Below are 23306 nucleotides of genomic sequence, written 5' to 3'. Positions count from 1 at the left end.
AAAACCAAACATATTTAAAAAAAAAAAAAGAATGAGATCTGTATAACTGAACTCGTCAAGGTTCTTGAGGGAGTTTGTTTCTACTTTTTTTTAAATTATTTTTTTAATGTTTTATTTATTCTTGAGAGAGAGAGAGAGAGAGACAGAGCATGAGTGAGGGAGGGACAGGGAGAGAGCAGGACACAGAATCCGAAGCAGGTTCCAGTCTCTGAGCTATCAGCAGAGCCCAATGTGGGGCTCAAACCCACAAGCGGTGAGATCATGACCCGAGACAAAGTGGGACGCTCAACCGGCAGAGTCACCCAGGCGCCCCTGTTTCTACTTTTGCCATTTGCAATTAATTGGGAATAAATTTCCTTGGGAATTTACTGGGAGATGGAATAATCGATAGACTGGCAACTGATTGTGTTAATAAGTTAGATTAATTTCTTTTAGTGCTTAGGCCATCATGAAGCTATGATGGAGCAGCTGAGTCTCAACATCCCTGATTTTTCTGCTGTCATGCTTGCTTGATATGGTATCTCCTCTGTGATCCTTATTTATTTGCTGGGTTTTAATGAGGGAGATCTGTTGCAGAAGCTATTGATACCTATAGCAGGTGTTCTTTGTCACTAACCCAGTGAAACTGAAAAGTCAAAAATATGTTTTTGTTTTTTGTTTTTTGTTTTTTTTAATGAGTAATGTTCAACAGCAGACAGCCTGTCTGTGCTTCCTGGGAGCTGCTCTGTAAGGAGGAATCCTGCTGCAGAATGATCTAATTTGTATAATCTTGAAGGTGGAGCTATTTTTAAAAGAGAACAGGAAAATAATGGAGTCCTTTGCTTGTGAATGCCAAACTGGATCTTACTGATTTAAAAGGAAAGAAGCTTAGTTAGATCTTGTAGTTTGAACTCTTATTTCCCTTTTATTCTGTTTACCATGTCTAGATCAAATTTATGATAGATATATTTAGGTAACTGCTTTTGTAGTGGCACCTGGGCACCCTTTTTTTTTTTTTTTGACATTTTAGGTAAGTATATTACTTGTGATTTGGATAATGTGAGTCACGTACAAGAGCAGATATTAAACTCAGGAATTAGAACTTATGGCCCTTTTTCTATCCTGAAATGAAATTCCCGGATAATAAAGCTTACCAACATGTCTACGATATCTTAACTGCAATATGAAGGAAAGATAAAAGGAAGGCTCTTTGTAATACAATCTGTATTTCTATATGTGAATTCTCAGAAGACATTTGTAAATGGCATGGCACGTCAGAAACCATAGCTGTCAGGTGCTTGCAGGTACACATAGTTTTTCCTCTGTAAATATGACACCTATAAATAGAGACTGATACAGGTATATTGCGTGGGTGACTCAGATAATATGTGGCAATGCCGTTGGTGATATGATTTTCTAGAATTCTGAATAAATCTTCATAAAGTTCTGAACAGAACAATATACAGCCCTTCCTGTATACACATAGTAGTTACATTCCTGGAAAGTTCCTTATATATTAAATGATGAAAAAACTGAAATTTCTGTGCAAAATCTATTTAGATACAGACTTAGGTCATTATAAGATAATTATTTACATATATGTACATATATGTCTGGTGGGACCAAAGGCAAATTTATTATGAATCTAATGAAGCTTAAGCTTTAAGGCTTTTCGTGTGCACAGGTTACCTCATGGCCCTATACCAAATTACAAAAAAATACAACCTTTTATTGAAGTATAATCTATACTTAGAAAAGTATACATAATAAGTACAGTTAATGAATTTTTACACACTGGACATACCCACATAATTAGCATCCACATCGGGAAACAGAACATTGCCAACAACCCAAAACATTGCCTTGCCCGCTTCTAATCACTACCTCTCCCCCTACCAAAAATGACAAGTATCCTAGCTTATAGCAGTGTAGGGCAAGTTTTGCCTGCCTTTGTACTTCACATGTGTACACTCTTGTATGTGACTTTGTTCAACATGATGTTTGTGTGATTCATCCACATTGTTGCATGTAGTTGCAGTTCATGTATTCTTGTTGTGTAGTGTTCCCTGTGTGAATATATCGCAGGTTATTTAACCATTCTGTGGTAATGGTCATGGAAAATTTCCAGTTTGAGGTGATGATGTATGGATAGTGCTGCTGTGAACATGCTTGTACATGTTTATTGGTTGATATAAGCACTCTCATATATTTCATTTCCTTTCCTTTGAGTATATAAGCAGGAGTGGAATTGCCAGATCATGGGGTATGTGTATGCTCGGCTTAGCAATATGAGAGTTCCAGTTGTACCACATCTCCACCAAAAGTTGGTATTCTTTGTCTTTTTTGTTTTAATCCTTCTGGTTAGGGGTAAAATGGTTTCTCCAGTGTTTTTAATTTGCATTTCCCTCAAGATGTTGAATACTTTTTCATAAGCTTATTAGCTATCTGGATATTCTCTTTTATGAATTGTCTATTCAGGTTGTTTGCCCATTTTGCTATTGGGTTGTCTCTGTATCTTATTGACTTACGGTTCTTTTTCTTACAAATATCTGCTTATACCCCCGTGGATTGCCTATTTATTTATTTAGCCTTTTTACTCTTTTAATGGTGTCTTTCACTTAATTTTTTTCCACTTCATTTTTTTTAATGTTTATTTATTTTGAGAGAGAGAGAGAGAGAGGGAGGGAGAGAGAGAGAGAAGGAGAGCATGAACAGGGGAGGGGCAGAGAGAGATGGAGAGAGAATCCCAAGCAGGCTCCATGCTGTCAGTGCAGAGCCTGATGTGGGGTTTGATCTCACAAACTGTGAGACCGTGTTCTGAGCCAAAATCAAGTTAGACACTTAACCAACTGGGCCACCCAGACGCACTTTCACTTCGTTTTTTTTTAAGTAGGTGCCACACCTGGTGTGGAACCCAATGCATGGCTTGAACTCACGACCCTGAGATCAAGACCTGAGCTGAAATCAAGAGTTGGATGCTTAACTGACTGAGCCACCCAGGCACCCCAGTGGTGTCTTTTGATGAACAGAAATTATTAATCTTAATTTAGTCCAATTTATCAATTTTCCCAGTTACATTTAGTGCCTTTTATGTCCTCTTTAAGAAATCTTAGCCTACCTCAGTATCATGAAGGTGTTCACTGATGCTTTCTTTTAAAAGCTGTATTGTTTTACTTTTTACAGTTAAATTTACAGTCCATATGGAAATGATATTTGTGTGTGGTGTGAGTAAGGGTTAAGATATATTTTCCTCCACATGGATATTCAGTTAACCCTGCAACATTTATTTAAAAAAATTTTTTTAAATGTTTATTTGAGAGAGACCAGAGACAGAGCGTGAATGTAGGAGGGGCAGAGAGGGGGGACACAGAATCTGAAGCAGGCTCCAGGCCCTGAGTTGTCAGCACAGAGCCCAGAGCGGGACTTGAACTCATGAACTGTGAGACCATGACCTGAGCCGAAGTCAAACGTTCAACTGACTGAGCCACCCAGGCGCCCCTGAATCATTTATTTTTTTATGACTTTTTAAAAATGTTTATTTATCTTGAGAAAGAGATAAGTAAAGACCGAGCAGGGGAAGGGCAGAGAGAGAGGGAGACAGGGAATCCCAAGTAGGCTCCGCACTGTCAGTATGGAGCCCAGTGCAGGGCTCAAGCTCACGAACCATGAGATCATCACCTACATTGAAATCAAGAGTTGCATGCTTAACTGAATGAGCCACCCAGGCACCCCCACCCTCCCTGCATCATTTATTTAAGAAGATTATCTTTTTTCCACTGCTCTGCATCGTAAATCACATGATGTTTTACATGTGGGTCTATTTTAGACTTTCTGTTTTGTATATTGGTGAGTCTGTCCATGCTTACACTAATGTTCCATGTCTCTATTACTATATCTTTATAATAGGCCTGTTACCTGGTGGTATAAGTTTTCCAGCTGTGTGTTCATGATTGCCTTGACTAGTCTTTGCTCTGTTGCATTTCCTTAGAAATTTTAGACCCAGCTTTTCAATTTCCTTTGTTTTTGATAATTGTATTAGGATTGCTCTGAATCTGTGGATTAATTTGGAGAGAGTTGAAATCCTTAAAATATTGAGTCTTTCAATTAATGGATATATGTCCCTCCATTTACTTAGATCGTCTTTAATTGATTCTGCACTTATTTGTGTAGAAATATTGTACATCTTTCTTTAGATGTAGTCCTACATATTTGGTATTTTAAAATTCTAGACCTAATTTTGTAATTGTGAACTTGTATGCTTTTTCTTATACAGGACCCTTCAAATGAAATAAGCTTTAGGCACTCTGAAACCTGGTTCTCCCTTTAGGTGGAATGCTTTCACTTACATGAATGTTGGAAACATGTAGAAGGTAGTCATATCTTAGTTGTGCAAGACTCACAGGGATTATGGGTTGTAGGATGTCTGGCATTCTTGGTTTTTCCACCATTAAATGTCAGTAAAGTTCCCAATCATTGTGACAATCCAGAAAGCACCTTAGAGGCATTACTACCGTCATTACTATATTAAGACTCACTTAAAAAATTTTTTTTTGATGTTTATTTACTTTTGAGAGAGACAGAGTGCAAGTGGACGAGGGCAGGGAGAAAGGGAGATACAGAATCCGAAGTAGGCTCCAGGCTCTAAGCTGTCTGCAAAGAGCCTGACGTGGGGCTCAAACTCCTAAACCATGAGATCATGACCTGAGCCTAAGTCAGATGCTTAACCTACTGACCCACCCAGGCATCTCAAAACTCACTTATTAAAACCTTTTGTGTTTATTACAGTTATCATAGCCCATAAATGTAAGTGTGCTTGAATGTCCTCAAATATGTTGACCTTTTGTTTGTTTAGGAAGAGACCTAAGCGAACAGTTTCTTTTCTTTTCTTTTTTTAAATATTTATTTATTTTGGAGACAGTACAAGTAGGGGAGGGGCAAAGAGAGGGGGAAAGAGGATCCAAAGTGGGCTCTATGCTGACAGGCTGTCAGCACAGAGACCAACGCGGGGCTTGAACTCAGGAACTGTGAGATCATGACTTGAGCCAAAGTCAGATGTTTAACTGGCTGAGCCATCCAGGTGCCCCAAGCCAGTAGTTTCAAATGTTGCCATCTATAATCTAGACTTTAAAAATTAGCAAATGATTCATCTTCACAAACTTCTGTTTGCATAAATATACTGGTAGAGTGGATTGAACACTGGCTGTGGAGCCAGAAGAATTAAGTCTTCCTTTAATGAAAACTCTGTGATTTGGGATTAAGTTACCTTTTAATCTTCAATCTTCTCATTAGAATGGAAAGAAATAAAATAACTGCCTAGCTGACTATTCAAGATTGTTGGGAAGAACAGATGAGACAGTTTGTCTTAGAGTACAATAGAAATGCCATTGATGTTGATTTGTGAGTTTGGGACAGTTAGCACAGTCACCAAGGTGAAGCCTCTTAAATAGGCTGGATCTGCTCCACTGGGGTTCTTCTCGCATGGTCACTATAGCAATAAGTTGGTGGAAAGTGGTGTCTGTTTTCTAAAAGCTTGTGTGTTTATAGGAAGGTAAAAAGATCACTACTCTGTTGTGATTCCTATATCTTAATTTTGGTTTTCAGAATGAAAGTAGGCAAACCACTCACTTTCCATTTCCTTCATGATCTTACTGCTTAGAAATGCTTTGAAGATTATGGTAAAATCAACGCAAGTTTTATGTTCCTCAGTGAAAGTTTCCATGTGAATATAGGTGATACATTATTATAATTAAATCCTTATTCATATTAATTCACTATATGGTTTTCTAGCCAGTGGATTGAGAAATGCGTGGCCTACTACTGAAGAAAAAGGTGATAAGACCTTGAAATGTAGTTGTGAGAGAGGAAGGATACTATCTCTGCGATTTTAATATGGAATATACATAATACTCAAATGATACTGAATTTCAGTATGTTTCCCCCATGGTTAATATTCTCTCTAGACTGCAGCTGCTGTTGCTGCTGCTGCTGCTGCTGCTGCTGCTGCTTCTTCTTCTTCTTCTTCTTCTTCTTCTTCTTCTTCTTCTTTTAAATGTTTATTTATTTTTGAGAGAGAGAAAGAGTGCCGGGGGGTGGGGGGCAGAGAGGGGCAGAGAGAGGGAGACAATCTGAAGCAGGCTCCAGGCTCTGTGCTGTCAGCATGTGGGGCTCGAATCCACAAATTGTTGAGATCATGACCTGTGCCAAAGTCGGACACTTAACAGACTTAGCCACCCAGGTGCCCCTAGACTTCTTATACAGTTAGATGCTTCTTTTAGTTGTGTTTTGGTTTCATTTGAGTGTCAGTACTTGATTATTTTCCTGTTTTGTTATATTTTATTTTATTTTAGTTTCGTTTAGTTTAGTTTAGATATTTTGAGAGAGACAGACACAGATCAAGTGGTGGAGAGACAGAGAGAGAGGGAGAGTGAGGATCCCAGGCAGGCTTCATGCTGCCAATGCAGAGCCTGATGTGGTGGGGTTTGAACTCGCGAAACCACAACATCATGACCTCAGCTGAAGCCAAGAGTTGGATGCCTAACCGATAGAGCCACCCAGATACCCCTTCCTACCTGGTTTTATTAATTTTTTTAAGTTTATTTATTTTGAGAGAGAGAGAGAGAATGTGTGCACACACGTGCGTGTATGTGAGAGGGGCAGGAAGAGAGGGAGAGACAGAATTCCAAGGAGGCTCCATGATGTCAGCTGTGAGATCAAGACCTAAGCCGAAATCAAGAGTCAGATGCTTAACTGAGTGAGCCATCCAGGCACCCCAGCCTGGTTTTATATTTTAATAGTCTACTTCCCCCTAATAGTTTTTTTTCCTTGTTGTATTTATTTTTAATCAGTGTTATACATATATTTTGGAGAGTCAGGTAGTTCTACAAGGCTTGTTTCTGAGACAGTCTTTTTTTATGGTGAATTCCATATGTGGAAGATTGCCACCATCACCACATTCTCCCAATAAAAGTGTAATTTTGGTTTTTATTATTATGGCAATAGAAAGGCAAGTCACTGTTCAGTCATGTAGTAAACTGATTTTCCTTTCCTGGCCAACTTTTAATTTTTCCTAACATTAATAATTGTTTTTTTTTAGTTTTGTTTAATAATAGCTAACATTGAGTGCCTGATATATACTAGGTGCTGTTCTAATTGCTGTGTGTGTGTTAACTCATTTAATTATCAAATAGGTAGAGAGGTTAGGTAACTTGCCCAAGAAAGTAACATAGCCAGAGTCTAAACCTTGGCAGTGCAGCCTCAGAATCTGTTCTTTTAATTACCATGCTAAACTCTCTTTTCTATTAATATGTACATGAGTATTTCTTTTTTAGAAGTAAATTTAAGTGCATTAAAATGCACAGATCTTGAGTTTATAGCTTGGTGAGTTTTGACAAATATATACATTTATGTAATCAATACTTGAATCAATATATGGAACATACTGATTACTTGCAGTCAGTCCCTACCTCTCATAGGCAGTAACTGTTCTGGTTTATATCACCAGAGATTAATTGGTATGTTCTTGAACCTCATATAAATGGAATCATATACAGTAGGATGTGTTCTTGTGTTGACCTTCTTTTGTCAGATTCATCCATGTCGTGTGTGTTAGTAGTTCATTCTTTTTTGTTGCCAAGTAGTATTTCATTGAAAAAGAGACTACAATTTGTTTATATGTTTTTCTGTTGATAGACACAGAGGTTGTTTACAGTTTTTGGCTTTTATGAATAAAACTGCTATGAGTTTTCTTGTACAAGTCTTTATATGGGCATATATTTTCATTTCTTTGTGGGTAGATATGTAGGAGTAAAATGGTAGGTCTCAGTGTAGCTATTTGTTTAACTTTATAAGAAACTGTCATTTTACCAAAAGTGATTGTATTAGTTTACATTCCTACTTGGTGTGGCAGACAGATTCTAAGGTGGCCCCCATGCCCCGTCTCTTGGCATTTATGCCTAATGTAATTCCCTCCCCTTGAATATGGGTGGGACTTGTTCCTTCCTAATAGGCTATGACAAGAGTGACAAGATATACATCGTTATGTGTATGTGATGATGTTACATTAGATTGTAATGGCTATATTGTGAGGACACTCTCTCCTTGCCAGCTTTGAAGAAGCAAGTTGCCATGTTGTGAGCTACCTATGGAGAGGGCCGTATGGCAGGGAGCTGAGGGTAGCTTCCAGTTCACAGTCAGCAAAAACGCATGGTCCTCAGTCCAGTAGCCCACAAAGAACTGAATGCTGCCAATATCCATGTGAGCTTGGAAACTTAAGCCTCTCTTGAGACCATAGCCCCAGCCAACAGCTTGGTTGAAATCTTATTGAGGACCCACTTAAACTATGCTTGGACTTCTAACCCATTGAAACTGTGAGATAATAAATGCCTGTTGTTTTAAACTGCTAAGTTCGTGGCACTGTTATTACACAGCAGTAGATAACTAAGACTAGTAATGTATGAAAGCTCCCATTGCTCCACATCCCTGCTAGCATTTAGTTTGTCAGTCTTTAAAAAATTTTTTTTTTAAATATTTATTTATTTTTGAGAGACAGAACACGAGCACGGGAGGGGCAGAGAGAGACGGAGACACAGAATCAGAAGCAGACTTCAGACTCTGAGCTGTCAGCACAGAACCTGACGTGGGGCTCGAACTCACGAACTGTGAGATCATGACCTGAGCCCAAGTCGGTGCTCAATGACTGAGCCACCCGGGCACCCCAAGTTTTGTCAGTCTTTTTAATTAGCCATGGTCATGGGTGCGAAATGGTAACTCCCTCTCATTTAATTTGCATTTCTTTTTTTTATTTTTAAGTTTTTTGTTTTTGGAGAGAGAACACATGCATGAGCAGGGAAGGGGCAGAGAGAGAGGGAGAGAGAGAGAGAATCCCAAGCAGGCTCTGCACTGTCATCATGGAATCTAATACAGGGCTTGAACTCCCAAACTGCGAGATCATGAGCTGAACCAAAACCAAGAGTTGGATTCTTAACCGACTGAGCCACCCAGGCACCCCTAATTTGCCTTTCTTTAATATGACAGTGAGTACCTACTGACTGACCATTTGGATAGATACCTTTTCTGTGAAAAATCTGTTTAAATCTTCCCTGTTTTATAAATTGGCATGTTTGTCTTTTAATAATTTATTTGTAGCAGTTATTTATATCTTACAGATCAGGTCCTTTCAGATACGTGTGTGTATATGTGAATGTGTGTGCATCTGATATACACAGGCATATCTCAGAGATATTGTGGATTTAGTTCCAGACCACCCCACTGATACAAATATTGGAAGAAAGGGAGTCAAATGAATTTTTTGGTTTCCCAATAGATGTTAAAGTTGTGTTCATAGTCTATTAAGTGTGCAATACCATTATGTCTAAAAAACAACGTAAATACCTCGATTTAGAAATACTTTATTGCTGGGCGCCTTGAGTGGCTCAGTCAGGTTAAGTGTCTGACTTTAGATTTTGGCTCAGGTCGTGATCTCACAGTTTGTGAGAATGTGTTGGGCTCTGTGCTGACAGTGAAGAGCCTGCTTGGGATTCTCTTTACCTCTCTCTCTGCCCCTCCCCTGCTCAAGAGCGCGCGTGCACGTGCACTCCTTCTCTGTCTCAAAATAAATAAACATTAAAAAAAATACTTTATTGCTAAAAAAATGCTAACCATTACCTGAGCTTTTAGCAAGTCATAATCACTGATTACAGATCACCATAACAAATATAATAATAACAAAAGAGCTTGAAATATTGAGAGACTTACCAAAATGTGACAGAGACAGAAAGTGAGCAAGTACATTTGGAAAATGGTATGGACAGACTTGGTTGACACTGGGTTATTACAAACCTTACATTCGTAAAAAATATTTTATCTGTGAAGCGCAGTAAAATGAAATATACTTGTACTATTTTCTTCCAGTCTGTGATTGGGAGGAACTTCCACATTCCTCTCACTTCAGCCAGATTCCCAAACTGTTAATATTTTACCATATTTACTCTATTAGACTATCTTTCTCTAAATTGGTTTTTCTGAGCCATTTGAGAACAAGTTTCGTATGTGTTGTCCTGTGATTCCATACTATTTCTGTGTGTATTTTCTGTGTGTATTCCTGTGTTGAAGCCAAGTTTCGTATGTGTTGTCCTGTGATTCCATACTATTTCTGTGTGTATTTTCCCCAGTGAAGGGCACTCCTAATTAACTACTACATATCTAAGTCAGATAATTAACATCGATAAAAACCTACTCCTTTAGCAACAGGCCCGGTTCACATTTTGCCAGCTGCCCCAACAATGTTTCCTTTTCCATTTTGGTCCAGGATCCCAGTGCAGAACATGCAGTGGACTTCATTGTCATGTACTCCATGTCCTTAGCCTGCAGTAACCCCTTAGTCTTTTACTGTCATTTTTGTCCTCAACAGTCCTATATTCAGGAGGATGATCTGCAAGCTGAATCCATTAATATTTCCTCATGACCAGACTCAGGTCATGATTTCTTGGCAAAAATATCATAGAAATGATGTGTAATATTCTCAGTACTTCATATCAAGGGACACACGATATTAAGCAATCCCATTACCAGTGATGTTAACCTTGATCATCTGGTCATGTTGGTGGCTGCCAGTTATCTCTGCTTTTCTTCACTGTAAAGTCATTGTTTTTCTTTTTATAACTGACAAGTATTTTATGTGTAGACAGTTTGAGATTATGCCAGTATATTATTCCTCATCAGATTCAAGCTACCAGCATTACTGTCCTGCCTAAATCAGCAGCCATGATATGTTTGCCAAGTGATGATTTTTGTTTGTTTCCATTATGCCTTCTGCATTTATAAATTGGCCTTCTGCTGTAAAGATGAGCTTTCTCATTCCTTCCCTCCCCACCTTTCTTTCAGTATGGACTCAGATTTATGATTTATTCATTGAGTTGTAATTTGTTAGTATTATTATTTATTTTGATGCTCAGATTACTCCAGTTTTGGTCAGCCGGAGCCCTTTCAAGCTGTTTCCCTTTTATATGTCCTTATCATTCTTTGAGCACTTCTAGATTTCTAGAACAACAGGATGTTTCAGGGTCATCTTGTATTTTCCCTGCCCTATCCCTGGAATCAGCCATTTCTCTAAGGAGTCCAGGTTCTTTTCATGGAGGATGGTATTTAGAAACCAACATTTGAGGGTTTGTTGTGCTCAGTGCTTTAGGATGTCATTGCTTTTAGGTGCTCTTTGCAGACAGAGCCCAGAAATATAGGTATGTATGTACAGCTCTCTCTCTCTCTCTCTCTCATTTCTTTCTTTATCTATTTCTGTATATATCTTTAAAAGCTGTGCATTCAAACTAATATCTTATTTACTTGTTTGTTTAATTAGAGAGAGAGCATGTGCAGAGGGGGAAAGGGGGGAGAGGGAGAGAGAAAGAGAATCTTAAGCAGGCTCCCCACTCAACATGGAGCCCAATGTGGGGCTCAATCCCACGACCCTGGGATCACAACCTGAGCCGAAATCAAGAGTTGGATGCTCAACTGACTGAGCCACCAGATGCCTGTCAAGCTCATATCTTTAATTTCAATATAATACCTTGGGTTTCTCTCTAGCCTTACCACTTTTCATGTTTGTAAGTACCTTTTTTCAAGAATGAGAAATCTGGCTTTCATTAGTCTCAGAATATTTATTTATTTGCTCAATTCATTAACTTATTTGCTTATTGTAATTGACCTCCCAACCACCCTGGCCTTCTCCATTTGCCATGTATGTACCCCACTTGAGTACCTTGTGTCCTTGAACACTAGCAGACAGAAGCAGGAAAACAGAGAAATGGTAAACTTCTTAACATGACTCCTAGGACAAAGAGGTGGAAAGTGAGAATCAACCTAGTTTACTCTGTAAAATCTTAAATAGTATTTGTTCCTGTTATCTATCGTTATGTAAAAAAGCCACTCCAAAACTTAGTCACTTGAAATATGGACAATGTTATTTTGCACACAAATCTGCAGTTTAGGCAGAGCTTGGCAAGAATTCTCTGCTCCATTCAAGGAGCAGAATGGCTCAAAGGCTGGGTGGGAGCTGGAATCATATGTGGGCTCTTTCACTGCCATGTCTGGTGGCTAATGCTAGCTTGTTGGCTGGGACCTCAGCCAGGGCTGTGGCTAGAACATCTGTAGGTGGCCTTCCATGTGGCTTTTTTCTTCTTACATCATAGTGGCTGGGTTCCAAGGGCACACATTACAGAAGAGAGCCAGGTGGAAGCCTTGTTGCCTTTTCTTACTTAGCCTATGAAGTCACACAGTATCATTTTCACTGCATTCTGTTCCTTAGAAGTAAGTGCCTAAGCCCAGCCCCATATTTAAGGGGAGAGGAATTTGTTTCTACTTTTTCTTTCTTTCTTTTAATAAAAAAAAAATTTTTTTTTGAGAGAGAGAGAGGGCTCAAGTGAGCGAGGAGCAGAGAGAGAATCCCAGGAGGGGCAGAGAGAGAGAGTGGAGAGAGAGAGAAGTGGGGCTTATCTGACTCAGGGCTTGAGTTCACCTGATGTGAGATCCGAACTCACAAACTGTGAGATCATGACCTGAGCCCTAGTCAGATGTTTAATGACTGAGCCACCCAGGTGCCCCTGTTTCTACCTTTTCATGAGAGGACTGTCAAATAATTTGTAGACTTTATTTTTTTTAAGATTTTTGTAATTTTACGTAATCTCTACATTCAACATGGGGCTTGAACTCACAACTCTGAGATCAGGAGTTGCATGCTCTACCGACTAAGCCAGCCAGGTGCCCTGTAGACATGTTTTAAAATCAGCATCATATATTTTTCTGAATGAATAGAAGGTCCTTTCATTTGTACATTTGAATTTGTTTAATACTTTTCATTTTGTTTAAAACTTTAAAAAATAAATATATATATATTTTTACACAGATACATAAAAGGGATCATATTTTCTATATATATTATTTAGTGAAGTCTGTTGTTTTCTCTTTTGCTTGCCTCATTTCCCCCTTCTCTTTATTTTCTCATTTTGAATTATCTCCCTACCATGTAACTCATATCTTCATCCTTCTATATATTTTTTTCTTGTATAATATAAAAATGTATATACCCATCATATAGTGGATTGGGGATATTGTTTTAAAAATAGCATCATATTGGGGAGCCTGGGTGGCTCAGTCAGTTAAGTGTCCGACTTTGGCTTAGGTCACGATCTTATGGTTCGTAAGTTTGAGCCCCATTGGGCTCGCTGTTGTCAGCACAGAGCCCGGTTTGGATCCTCTGTCCTCCTCTCTCTCTGCCCCTCCCCCCACTGGGGGTGCGTGAGCATGCGCATGCGCTTGCTCTCAAAAATAAACATTAAAAAATAGAATCATAGGGGCACCTGGATGGCTCAGTTGGTTAAGCATCTGTCTTCAGCTCAGGTCATGATGTCATGGTTCGTGGGTTCAAGCCCTGCGTCAGCTCTCTGCTGTCAGCACAGAGTCTGCTTCGGATTCTCCATCTCCCTCTCTCTGCCTCTCCTCCGCCTCACACATGCTCGCTCTTGCTCTCTCTGTCAAAAATAAATAAACATTAAAAAATAGAATTATATTAAAATTGATTTTTGCATCTTGCTTTTCTTACTGAACACCTTGTAAAAATGCCTGTAAGTCAAGAGATTTTGTTCTACTCTTCTTTTTAATAGCTGTGCACATATTCTGTTTTCTGATTTGGTTATTTAATTATGAAGGGATAAAGATTAGACTCAGAGAATAGGAACAAGAATAGGAATGGAGAGGGACAAGTTTTAAAGAAAAAGTGGTCAGGAATGAGGAAGAGAGAGGAGTACTCAATATTCCTGGAGTCTTAATAATTTTTTTTTTAATGTTTTTATTTGTTTTTGAGACAGAGACAGAGCATGAGCAGGGGAGGGGCAGAGAGAGAGGGAGACACAGAATCGGAAGCAGGTTCCAGGCTCTGAGCTGTCAGCACAGAGCCCGACACGGGGCTCAAACTCACGAACTGCGAGATCATGACCTGAGCCGAAGTCGGCCGCTTCACCGACTGAGCCACCCAGGCGCTCTAATATTCCTGGAGTCTTAAAGCAGATGTGCCATCAAAGGAGACAAGGAGGGGAAAAATGGTAATGGGAAGGTGCATTGATGGCTTTTTTTTTTTTTTTTTTTTTTTTTGGAAATAAGTGTTTTTGCATATAGTAAAATTGCCTATCAGGAAATTGGAGACACTTGGAGACATGGTAAGCACGTGAGTCCATGGGCAGGATTGGAACTTATAGGCAAAGCTATGGGATAGATGATCACTTGAAAGAGTGTGATGTCTTGCTCATTGTTTGCTATTTGTGGTAGACCCAGCAAATGAGATTTCTTCATTCCAGGCCAGGATCCTGGGTATTCACATTTTATCCATTAGGTTTTGTTTTTTTTTAAAGCTGGCCATCTTTCAGAAGCAGAGTTTTTATTTTCATTTTATATAATGTGGGTTGAGAGAAACTTTTGCTAAATATAGCAGTGTGTATTTGCTAGTCTTTCAGAGGCACTTAGGACATTTAAAATCTGAAGCCAGAGCTACCTGATTGGAACTTCTTTAATCTCTTTCACATCAAACCAACCTAGGTTCTTTGTGATAATTAGCATCATTGAATGGCTGAAGGAAGATTTTTTTCTCTCTTATGTTAGAGAGAGGATTTGCAGTATAGCTAAGTAATGGATGCATAATGAATAGGACAGACACATGATTCCACTGAAACTCTTGACCTGATAACCACTCTGATTTCATTGGGATGATGATGATGATGATTGAAAATACTAGTGGTGTTGAGGTGCCTGGGTGGCTCAGTCGGTTAAACATCTGACTTTGGCTCAGGTCATGACCTCATGGCTTGTGAGTTCAAGCCCCCCGTCGGGGTCTGTGCTGACAGCTCAGAGCCTGGAGCCTCTTCAGATTCTGTGTCTTTCTCTCTCTCTCTCTGCCCCTCCCCCGCTCATACTCTGTCTCTCAAAAATAAAGAAATATTTTAAAAAAAATTTTTAATAAAAAAAAAAAGAAAATACTAGTGGTGTTTAAGTCAGTAGTAGAGAATAATAATGCCATCTCCTTTTTAGGAACAAAAATCGTTCCCTCCCTGCCCTCTCCCCAGGCTCCAGGAATGTTGAAGGGAGTGATTGCAATTTTCTACTTGTAGTTTGGATGACTAAAGTTCAAAGCTACGGATAGCCCAAGAGCTCTACGTAAATGATTCAGTAGATATGATAAAAGTTTTTCAGATTGAATTTTGATCCGGAGTGTAAGGTGCTCCTGCTATTGTTTTTCTTTCTGGTCTCTTTGATTTTGGTCTTTTTTTCAGATAAACTTCAGCAGACAATAAAAGATCTCAATTATATGTAAAACATGTTGGGAAAGTTACAAAGATGAATGTGATATGAACCTGTCCTTAAAGAATTCACTGTCTTGGTATAAACAGCAAATAGGAGTACAAAGCAGATTGAAAGAAGTAATAAATGGAGGTACATGCTCATGTAGTACAGGAAAAAAGACATTACTTCCTCTGTAGAATCTGGCATTTGAACTGGAATTTTTTCAACTTTCTTTCATGGAAAATTTTAAAAATAGAGAAAAATAGAGAAAATGTGCAGTGAATCCCTATGAACTCAATACTCAGCTTCATTAACAGCTCAAGGTTGTTTCATCTGTATCCCCACTCCCTTCCCCCAGATTCACCCCTAGATTATTTTGAATTTTTTTAATGTTTATTTTTGAGAGAGATTGAGAGAGAGAGAGCATGCGTGTGTGCACAGTGCCTGTGAGCAAGTTGGGGAGGGGCGGAGAGAGAGAGAAAGACACAGAATCCAAAGCAGGCTCCAGGCTCTGAGCTGTCAGCACAGAGCCCAATGCAGGGCTTGAACTCACAAAGGGCAAGATCATGACCTGAGCAGAAGTTGGAGGCTTAACTGACTGAGCCACCCTGGCGCCCCACCCCCCATTATTTTGGAGCAAATCTCAGATATCACAGCATTTCTTCTATAACAATTTTTATATATATCTCTAAAAGGCAACAGCACTTTTTTTTTTTTTCCTAAAAATGTTTATTTAGTTTTGAGAGAGAGAGAGCGGGGATAGAGGGTCCAAAACAGGTTCTGTGCTGACAACAGAGAGCCTGACGTGGGGCTTGAACTCCCTAACCAAGAGATTGTGTCCTGAGCCTAAGTGGATGCTTAACTGACAGAGCCACCCAGGTGTCCCAAGACAGGGACACGCTTATTTATTTGTTTGTTTGTTTATTTAAAATGTTTTTGTTTATTTTTGAGACAGAGGTGGGGGAGGGAGAGGGTGGGGGAGGGGTAGAGAGAGAGAGGGAGACAGAATCTGAAGTGGACTCAAGGCTCTGAGTTGTCAGTATAGAGCCCGATGTGGGGCTTGGACTCATGAACCAGGAGATCATGACCTGAGCCAAAGTCAGACGCTCAACTGACTGAGCCACCCAAGCATCACTTATTTTTATTTTTTTTAAAGTTTTAATCTGTAAGTAATTTCTACACCCAGCATGGGCCTCAAACACACAATCCTGAGATCAAGAGTTGCACACTCCAGTGACTCAGCTAGCCAGGTGCCTCAGACAGGAACACTTATGAAAAATACACAACCTCAATGTTATTATCCTTCCTGAAATACTTAACAGTAAATCCTCGATATTATCTAATTTATAGTTAGTTGAACTGGACTTTACAGAGAAGATTTTAATAGGTGGTGAATGGAAGAAAGGGAATGTGGGTTAAAGGAATAGCATATGCAAAAGCAGGGGGATGTACATAAGTGAAAGTGAAAGGTAATAAAGTGAAAGGTAATAAAAATCTGATTTGGGGATGTGGCAATGGAAGTGGAAAGGAAATGACAAAATGAGTCATTGCAGAGGAAAACTCAATGGAATTTTCCAGCTGAGGATTGCATATGTATCTTCTCTATTTCTGGTTAACAATGTTTGAGTGGATCTTATGAGCCATATAGAACTTGCAGGTCAAGTGTTATTCTCAGCTAGTGTTTGTTAAATAAAATTTTATTGGCCAACAGCTACATCCGTTCATTTTCACATTATCTATGAGAGCTTTCACCCTATAATGACACAGTTGGGTAGTTGCAACAGAGACCCTATGGCCTTCAAAGCCCCAGAATATTTACTGTCTGGCTTTTATAGGAAAAGTTTGCTCAGCCCTGATCTAGAAGAAACTGGTTTCTGGGTTTAGTACCCTCAGAAGACTGTGTTGAATGTATAGATTAGGAACAGCCATAGTTATGAATCAGAAGCTTTGGAATTTGTTTTGCTCTGTCTTTATCATTCACTCCATAGCTTGAGAAAGTAAGTTTCTCTAAGAATTCCTTTTTCCGTTTGTTACCTTGTTTATTGTCTTTTTCCTCCCACCCCCGCCCCCAACTAGAACTTAACCTCCGTGAAATTAGAGATCTTGTGGTTTTTTTGTTCACTACTCTATTCCCAGGGCCTGGATCAATGCTGGATACTTAGTAGGCACTCAGTAAATAATTGCTGAATAAATAATTATTGCCTTAGTCTTTTTGCTTCTCTTCTGCACTAGACACATTTAGAGCCTTTTGAGAGAATAAGAATGGTATGTCTGTAGATGGCAATGATGCTGTTAACGTAAATGTGTTATACTTTTTTCCCAACAAAGTTTAGAAAACCGCTTCATTGATACAATGAAGTAGTAAGCAGCAATTAAAACTAGTAACTACCAAGACGCTAGAAATGTGGAACCATGTTTAGATGGGTCAAAATCTTACATGCACACTGCCTGTCTAAATTATATGTGGATATAGACAAAGACTGCAAGATAATACCAACATGAAATCATTGTTTTCAGACAGTGGGTTTTGGGGTGTTTTTTTTCTCTCCAAAATTTTCTTTAATACTATTGTTTCCTCATGTTTTCAATAATGATTTTAAAATAAATAATTTTTCCATGTTTCTTTGCCTGCCCCTACCTCTGTACCATGTCCAGATATATAACCTTTAGTGTAGATCACAAATAATGCAGTAATCAGAAATAGGGGCTCATACTGAATCTCAGCATTGGAAAGGTTGATGGGTATTATGGATAGGTGTTTGTTTCACTTTATCCCATCATAAATTGTTACAGTATTCTTCCCAGCAGGAAGTATGCCTGTAAGCATCCTTGGTTAGAGCCTGATTTGAGGCTTACATTTAGACAAAACTCCTCTTATTTAAAATAGAACATGAATAGGCAAGGTGGAAAGGAGTGGCTGGGTAAGAGTGTGTTTCTGAGAGCATGTCCCTTCTTTCCTTTTGGTCTGAGATGCACATTCTGGCTAGCTTTTCCTCTGTGCCTTAGAAAGGCAGTATTTCCTTTTGGCTGCACTCATTTGGAGTTCATTTGGTTTTCTTCCCATTTCACTTTCAGACTTTGAAAACATGGATAGGTCTTTTCTTTGTATCTCAGTTTTTCCATGTGCAAAATTGTTCTCTCTGTATCTCCCAAGAATATGATGAGTTTCCAATAGGTGTTTGTGTTTGTTCTACCAAACTACATTTCTAGGTTATATATAGCATTCCAGCCATTGCCTCGAGGCTTCATGTGAGTGTCTTGTTAGGAGCTGGAATTCTGCAGTACAAAACAAAATACAGAGGGATTCCATAATCTTACCTCCCAAGTTTAACCAATGGGAAGATGATGAAGTACCTTTTCGCATTTAATTCAAAGTAAAAGTCAACATCCTTCTAAGTAGTCTACAAGAGCCTACCTAAAACGACCCCTGCCTCTCTTACTAATTTGATCACCTACTGCTTCCTCATAGGTGCCTCCATTCTGTCAACAGAAATCTTGCCCTTCCTGGAAAATGTCAGACATGACCTGCTTCTTTGTCCTGCCTCTGCTGGGTAGATACACAGTTCATTCTTGCTCTTCCTCTAAGTGTTTGCCTAAGGGTCACGTTCCCAGTTAGGTCTGCCCTGAGCCCCCTGCCCCCGTATCATTCCTACCTCTTTTTGTACATAGCACTTGTCAACTTCTAACACACTTTTTATATATTTTCTATATATATTTTATATATTTTTTATGTATTTTATATTTCCTTATAAAATATACTTATTGTTTACTATCTCCTCCACTCTCCCAACTAGAATGAAAGCTCCTCTGTGAGGGCAAGGGGTTTTGCTGTTGGATCCCTAGTGGTTAGATATGGGTCAGTTGTATGGTAAGCGCTTAGTAAATATTTGTTGAATGAGTGAAGTGGCTAGGACACTGAGTTTCACCTTCTACTTGGAATCTTCTTACTTATATGACTGTTACACCATACTACCTTGACCCCAGGGATACTGTTGTTCCCTTTTTAAAAAAATTTTTTTAATGTTTATATAATTTTCAGGAGAGAGAGAGCGAGGCAATGTGAGAGGACACAGAATCCGAAGCAGGCTTCAGGCTCTGAGCTGTCAGCTCAGATGCAGGGCTCAAACTCATGAACCATGAGATCATGACCTGTGCTAAAGTTGAATGCTCAACTCACTGAGCCACCCAGGTGCCCCTGTTTTTCCCTTTAATAAGCAAAAAGGAAAACACCTTCTCTTGGTCCTGCTTTGGCATAACTGAGATTGGCTAGAGATCTCCAGGAAATGTTTTAGTACCAAGACCAATAGGGAAATGAGTACAGAAAATGTCAGAAGTACAACAGTCTGGCTTATGGTATATGGCTCTTGAATCTGCAAACTAGCTTGCAGGACCTATCCTAGTCTACCCACTTATAAAAAATCTAATTCTAGCATTAAAAAAAAAAAAAATATATATATATATATATATATGTGTATATATATATATATTTAGAAAGAGATAACAACTGGGGGAAAAGAGCAGAGGGAGAGAGACAATCCCAAGTAGGCTCCATGCTCAGCACAGAGCCTGACACGAGGCTTGATCTCATGACCCTGGGATTGTGACCAGAGCCAAAATCAAGAGTTGGACACTCAACCGACTGAGCCACGCAGCTACCCCTCTAATTCTAGCTTTGAAGGACAAGTATTGATGTCCTTGATGTCCTGCACACGATACCATCTCATAGTCTCCTACTAAGGAGCTGCTTTCTTACAACTTACAATGAGACCAAGAGAACATCTGTATTCTAGTTTGAGTGTTGTATTAGTCATTGTGGGCTGCCATGACAAAACAACAAACATTCATTTTCTCATAGTTTTGTAGACTGGAAATCCAAGATCAAGGTGCTGTAAGGGCTGGTTTCTATTAAGACCTTTCTTCCTGACTTGGAGGCAGCCACCTTCTCACTGTGTCATCACATGGCCTTTCCTCTGTGCACACAGAGAGAGAGGGAAAGAGATGGATCTTCGGTGTCTCTTCTTATAAGGACATTAATCCTACTGGATTAGGGTCTCATTCTTATGACTTCATTTAACTTTACCTCCCTAAAGGCCCTGTCTCCAAATATAGTCACATTGGAGGTTAGGCCATCAACATATGAATTTGAGGAGGGAGATACACAATTCAGTCCATAGCAAGTGTCATTTCTTTTACTGGAACAAATAACATTATGCTTCAGATGAGATGCCAAACCCATGTTAGATTCAGGGGATAGCCTGTACTTTGTCCTCATGAAGCTCAGTTTATACAGGAGACAGAGAAGGGTGATAAGTACTGTAGGGATGTATACATGTGTCAAGGAAAGCTTCTTTGGGATGGTCGTTTATATTCTTGCACGTCTTTAAATAAATATATCCATGGTTTGTGCATAATAGCATAAAATATAGTAATATGAGGAAATCACGCATACAGTGACAAGAAGGCAGTTCCTTTGAACTCTAGGGCAAACCCTCTTTGTCTTTGCCTGGCTTTAGTCCTTTCAGCTATGGTTACTCCAGCCCCTCTTCTCAACCTCTACTTCTCAGACATTTAACTGTGTTAATTTAACAACCAATGATTTTCCTTTTCATACTCTATTGAAAATTACTGACTTTTTTTTTTCTTATTTGTTTTCTTCAAGTTGAGTTGAACCTTTGGTTCTCTTTCCTTATCTCTTAGCTTTCTCCAAAGGCAATTCCTGGTGTTAAGTGAAAACTATCCCTGTCAGAGCCTACTGTTTGCCATTAATAAATGATAAAGGAGGTTGTCAGACAACAGTAATACTCTGTTTATGAAACTGCAATTACTGATGCAGCATTTTGTGAAGTTCTTACTATATGAATGGCATAAGTGGTTTGATACGTTATGACTCCAGAGAATTCCTTACATAATCAGCCAACATTTTCTCCTCTCAGGGGGATACATATAACATTAAATTAAGTTGGTCTTGGTTGCCATACACTTTAAACTGAGCTGGTTTTCCTGCCTGTGCTCAGACACGTTTATGAGAATATAATTGATTTCTCTAACAGCATGGAGTTAGAGGGAGTAGCCTTTTCCTACACTGGTCTCACTGATGATTCATGGTCTTGAAATAATCAAAAAGCACTTATTGCATGCCTTATTGCTTCATGATCTTTTGATAAAGTACTAAAGCTCTTACCAAATGCCTCCTGATTTTAATGGCATGTCTTTACTTCTTTTTTTCTTTTAATATCATTTTAGAGAGAGAGCATGCACTCATGCACATGAGTGGGAGAGAGGGGCAGAAGGAGAGAAAGAGAGAGGAAAAAAACCCCAACATTCAAGCAGGCTCCACACTCAACTCAGAGCCTGAGATGGGGCTTGATCTCACAATCCCAGGATCATGACCTGAGCCAAAATCAAGAGTTGGGTGCTCAACCAACTGAGGCACCATGTCTTTACTTCTTAGCACACTCCACAAAATACTCACTCTCTGTGATCCTTCTCTTTTTGGATGCTTCTGTGCCCAGCTCTTTGTCTCTGATGTTTGTGGTCCTTGGGTTGTAAACTTCCCCAGACAGGTGACCTGCTGACATGTAAACTGAGCTAATTTTCAATTACTTCTATAATTTTGTAGTAGAGGCTTTTAAAAAGTTATTAAATATCTTTTTTGTTTTCTATTATCCTTCCTTTATCTTTCTATTCCAAATGTGCTTGTTCATTCACCCATCTCTTCTGTCCTTCCATCTAACATGTATTGAACATTTACTAGGTGTTCGTTGTTGTGGGACTTTCTTGGTCTTCTTGATTGTAGTGCTGGCCTTATATATTTTTGGTTTCTTTATTCCATTTTTTTCTATCCTCATGTGGAATATTCCCTAATACTCTGCTAACTGTCCGTTGTAATTATTAAAGTTAATTTCTTCTGTAGATGGTTCTCTTTTTTATTAGCTGTATAATTTTATATTGCTTTTTAAATAGGTCCATCACAAGGGCACCTGGGTGGCTCAGTCGGTTGGTTAGGCGTCCAACTTCAGCTCAGGTCATAATGTCACTGCGTGTGAGTTTGAGCCCCACATTGGGCTCTGTGGTGACAGCTCAGAGCCTGGAGCCTGCTTCCAATTCTGTGTCTCTCCCACTCACACTCTTTTTCTCTCAAAAATAAATAAACGCTAAAAAATTCAAATAGGCCCATCACAAAGGCTATGATATGAACAGGAAATAAATGTGATTTTTCACCTTTTTTCTTCTTTCCCATTATTACTAACTGACTCATGGTAACTTCAGAAATGGAGAAACTCACTGTGAAATAGAAATACAATACCAGCCACACATGTACTTTAAAAAAAAACAAACCCAAAACAACTTTATTGAGATCTGACTCATATACCATGGAATTCACTCATTCAAAGTATATAATCCATTGACTTTTTAAAAATATTTGTTTATTTTTGAGAGAGACAGAAGAGGAGTGGGAGAGGGGTGGAGAGAGAGCGAAACACAGAATCTGACGCAGGCTCCAGGCTCCAGGCTCCGAGCTGTCAGCACAGAGTCCGACTCCGGGCTCAAACCCGCGAACCGTGAGATCATGACCTGAGTTGCAGTCAGATGCTTAACCAGCTGAGCCACCCAGGTGCCCCAATCTGTTGGCTTTTAGAATATTTACAGATATATGTACTTTAAATTTTCTAATAGCCACACAACAAAGGGAAAAATAAACTGGTGAAATTAATTGATCAGTATAAAAGAAATTTCCACTGTTTCTTTGACCTTGGACCATAAAAGAGAACATAAAATGCAGTCGATAGTCTTTTGAGAGGATAGAAGAGTTGGCAAAACATTTCACTTGGTCGTGTAGCTTTCCCATTCGTACACCTATCCTATATACATGGGTGCACTTAATTGATACTAAGCACCTCTTTTTCTCATTTCTCACAAATGACTATAATGTTGGCTTTTGTATCCAGTTTGTCCCAGGAAGTGTTCAGTTTTTTCAAGGAGAATGTAAAGGTATAGTGTTCTCT

The 23306-nt window shown here is 39.1% G+C and overlaps 1 protein-coding gene across 2 annotated transcripts in view; it reads left to right on the top strand.

Annotated features, from left to right (window-relative positions):
• PACS1 (phosphofurin acidic cluster sorting protein 1) overlaps positions 1–23306 on the top strand; it is a 151735-nt gene that overhangs the window by 15025 nt on the left and 113404 nt on the right. The gene's annotated exons all lie outside the window — the stretch shown is intronic.

This window comes from Acinonyx jubatus, chromosome D1 (assembly GCF_027475565.1).
Source record: "Acinonyx jubatus isolate Ajub_Pintada_27869175 chromosome D1, VMU_Ajub_asm_v1.0, whole genome shotgun sequence".
NCBI lineage: Eukaryota > Metazoa > Chordata > Mammalia > Carnivora > Felidae > Acinonyx > Acinonyx jubatus.
This window is presented reverse-complemented; position numbering and strand designations above follow the sequence as displayed.